General features: G+C 35.1%; 1 non-coding gene across 1 annotated transcript; it reads right to left on the reverse strand.

The window, feature by feature from the left end:
* Positions 1-3492: 3492 nt before the first annotated feature.
* Positions 3493-3598, reverse strand: LOC128289855 (small nucleolar RNA R71). The gene has a single exon (XR_008279497.1). It is a non-coding gene; the product is annotated as a small nucleolar RNA R71 (small nucleolar RNA).
* Between the last annotated feature and the right edge of the window lie 204 nt (positions 3599-3802).

A 3802-nucleotide genomic window follows, 5' to 3' on the forward strand; every position in this document is an offset into this window, starting at 1 on the left:
TGCGGCGTTTTGAGGAAGCACCGCTAATGCTCAATCTTTAGTGGCGATTTCTATTCAAACGCCGCTAAAAACCTGTTTTGTTGTAGTGGGCCATCAGCTCTAACTTAAATATCATTTCTTAGGAAAATATTTAGCAAGAAAAGGTCTTGAGTGTGTAACCATTGACTCAGCACCCATCATGAACACACTTTCATTTGTGAGTCATCTTGGGACAATCTTACTGAGAGTCATGCATGGCTAGTTGTCCTTAAAAGGAAATATCATCTAGTGAACTCACATGATAAAGTTTACCTTGGGGTGTGGCCAAGGTAGGAACCGACTTGAAACTTTATCATGCTATCACTTAGGGACCATCAATAGAGGACGTAGGTCAGGTTCAAGGACCTTCTTCCACTCAATATTTTAAAATAACATGCAAGGTTTTTTTTATCCCATATTTCAAGAATGATAATACAATAGTCTTAATGGCATTCTTTCCTAATCTATATGACATGCTTCCAATATATGCATGACATGTTATGATAATTTTATAATATTTACATTTATTCATTCACAAGAATCAATCAATCATAAAACAAACAATTTTGATTTAGTATAGTTTTTCTTTTAAGGGAAAAACCAAATAAGTGAATTTGAACCGTGTACCAGGTAGGGTCCTAGGAAAGAGAGGTGAATCAAATTTGACCACTTAAAAACCAAGTCTTTCCTAGCCAGAGCCAATCCTAGACATGCATCTTCTCATTACTAGACTTCTCACAGTAATCGAATAACATAAAAAAGTAAATAGAACAATACAACACATGTATTTTCTCATTACCACACTTACTATTTTTTAAATTGATCAACTATGGATCATCTCATATATATTAGAATTATAACATTACATAATATAAATATTATAAACAATTATAAAAACAGATATATAAGGAGATAGGTAATTAAAATAAAATTGTCAGCCAAAGTTTCCATGGTTCTATTTCCAGAAAAAAAAATTACATAGTTTTTCACCACAAGGCATTCCTTGGGTCTTCAATTGCCATTTCTCCTCATCATGAACTCCTTTTGGAAAAATTACATTTAAGTCCTATGTCCGTTTTCAGCTCATAAGAATTCTATGAATTAAAAAAAAGTCATATGTGGAGATAATAGCCCACAGTATTTCCTAAGAACCACAACCTTGGAAACAAATTTATATAACAGATATATAATATCTCATCTATTCCCATACATAACTCAAAACATGCATAAGATCTAAAGAATGTCACTTTCTATGTAATCAAATCATTTAAGAAGAAGAGAAATTTATTTCAATTATCTGTTTATACTTATAAAGAGAACACAACTGACTCTGATACAAATTGTTGGAAAATATGGTTTGTGATAAATGCCAAATTATACATAGTTTTACCCCAAATACTTAGCATATTTATGGATGTTTACTACTAGATTTGTGGATTTTGGTGATCTTAATCTGGTTATTTCATGTTTTGTACTCAGGAGAGCACCAAGAGTCAAAAGAAGCCAAAATGAGCAATAAAAAGGGACAAAACGGACCAAATCGAGAAGATGACACGGCCTAAGCCTTGCCACATGGGCATCACACACGCCTGTGGCCTTCGGGGGTGTCGACCAAGGTTTTCACGATTCACACGGCCTGGCAATCAAGTCACACGGCCGTGGTACACGGGCATGTCCCTTTTTCAAAGAGTTGTATTTTACACGGAAAAGGATACTTAGGGAGGAAGAAAGCTAATCCAAAGCCTATATAAACACCCTAAGTGTGTCCTAATAAGGGGGCCTCTTCCAGAACTTTTCTAGAATACAGAACCACACGCCAGGAATTACTTGAAGGAAGCTAGACGATCCATCCCAAAAGCCCGAGCTACTCCAAGACTAAAGATCTCTCTCAGAATTCCTTCAGGGGTTTTAGAGTTTTCTTCATGTTTTGTTATTTTTATACTTTTGAGATGTACTCTTATTTTATTATGAACTAAACCCCTTAGATACCTAAGGGGGATAAAACCTATGATGAATCTTGTTATTATTATCTGAATTGTATGATAAATACTATTTTTGTTCTTAATTATGTGTTCTTAATGCTTGAGTTAATATTCCGGGTATTAATTCATGATTTGATGTGTTTATGCAGAGGAGGAATAGACCCTGCCTAAGAGTAGATTTGGCATAATTAAGCGGAGTTGATAGAACGCCTAGAAATAGGGTTACAAGATTTTGCCGGATTAGGGTGAAACCTAATATGAGAGTTCATAGAGTGATTTACTGCTTCCCTAGAAGTTTTAATTAAGAAAGAAATTTTGATTAATTCAACTGAGGGTTAGACGTTATTAGTCTTGAAAGGGATAATAACATAGGTTAGGGAATCTCACGGATCAAGTCGAGTGAATAAATCGCCTGGTTCAGAGTCAGATAACAAGTGAAATCTAGGTGGATTCCTCCTTGGGTGTCGTTTTTATCAATTGCTTTTCTTCAAGTCTTTTCCCAAATTTCCTTTTTGCTTTAATTAAATTAGTTAATTAGTTTAGATAATTAGTTTAATAAACGAAGCCTTTTATTCTTAGGCTAGATAATAAAAAGATAGTTATTACTAGTACTTTTGGTTCCCTTGGGTACGATATCCCAGTCTTGCCATTACTATACTATTGTTCGATAGGTGCACTGGCCTTTTCGTCGTGATAATAGTTAGTCTAGGTTTGATCTTCTTTATAAATATTTATTACTTGTTACGAATCACGCGATCAAGTTTTTGGCGCCGTTGCTGGGGAACTAAAATATTAGGAACACTAAATTTTTATTACTTTAGCCATTTATTTTTCTTGCAATTTAATTTTAGTTTATTATTATTATTTATTAAATTACTTTTTTTTTCTTTATTTTTTCTCTTAGCAAGTTTTTATAGTTTATAACTAGAAGAAACCCGTCAGGACCATTACTTTTTGATGAAGAAATCGATCGCATAGTCCATAGAAATCAAAGAGAAATAAGGCGTTGCTTACGATACACAAATAACGAGCGAGAAGACAATACTGAACCCCCAACCGACGAGATGGTTGAAAACCAAGGCAATTAGCTACCTCCTACAATTGCGATAATCAAAATCCTACTCTACATACTATGTATGATTATGCCAAACCTTCTTAACAGGAACTGAATCTAGCATAGTTAGACCTGCTGTAGCTGCAAATACTTTTGAATTAAAACCTAACACTATTCAGATGATACAGTAGTTTGTTCAGTTTGATGGTTTGCAGGATGAAGATCCCAACGCTCACTTAGCGAACTTTCTGGAATTTTGCGATACATTTAAAATCAATGGCGTTTCTGATGATGCCATAGTTCTTTGGTTGTTTCCCTTTTCACTGAGAAACAAAGCTAAACAGTGGTTGAACTCGTTACCATGAGGGTCTATCACTACTTGGGAACAAATGACCGAGAAATTTTTACTAAAATATTTTTCGCCGGCTAAAACGGCTAAATTACATAATGATATCTCTTCTTTTGTGCAGATGGATTTAGAAACACTTTACGATGTATGGGAGAGATACAAGGACTTACTGAGAAGGTGCCCTCACCATGGGTTACCGCTTTGGCTTCAAGTACAAACATTCCACAATGGCCTGAATCCCTCGACTCGGCAAATGGTTGTCGCAGCTGCTAGCGGAACCATCAATAATAAAACACCGGAAGATGCCTATGAATTTATAGAGGAGATGTCACTGAATAACTATCAGTGGCAAGTTATGAGGACAAAGCCAACGAAAATAGCTAGCGTTTATAACATCGA

The sequence above is a fragment of the Gossypium arboreum genome, chromosome 2, assembly GCF_025698485.1.
Source record: "Gossypium arboreum isolate Shixiya-1 chromosome 2, ASM2569848v2, whole genome shotgun sequence".
In the NCBI taxonomy this organism is placed as follows: domain Eukaryota; kingdom Viridiplantae; phylum Streptophyta; class Magnoliopsida; order Malvales; family Malvaceae; genus Gossypium; species Gossypium arboreum.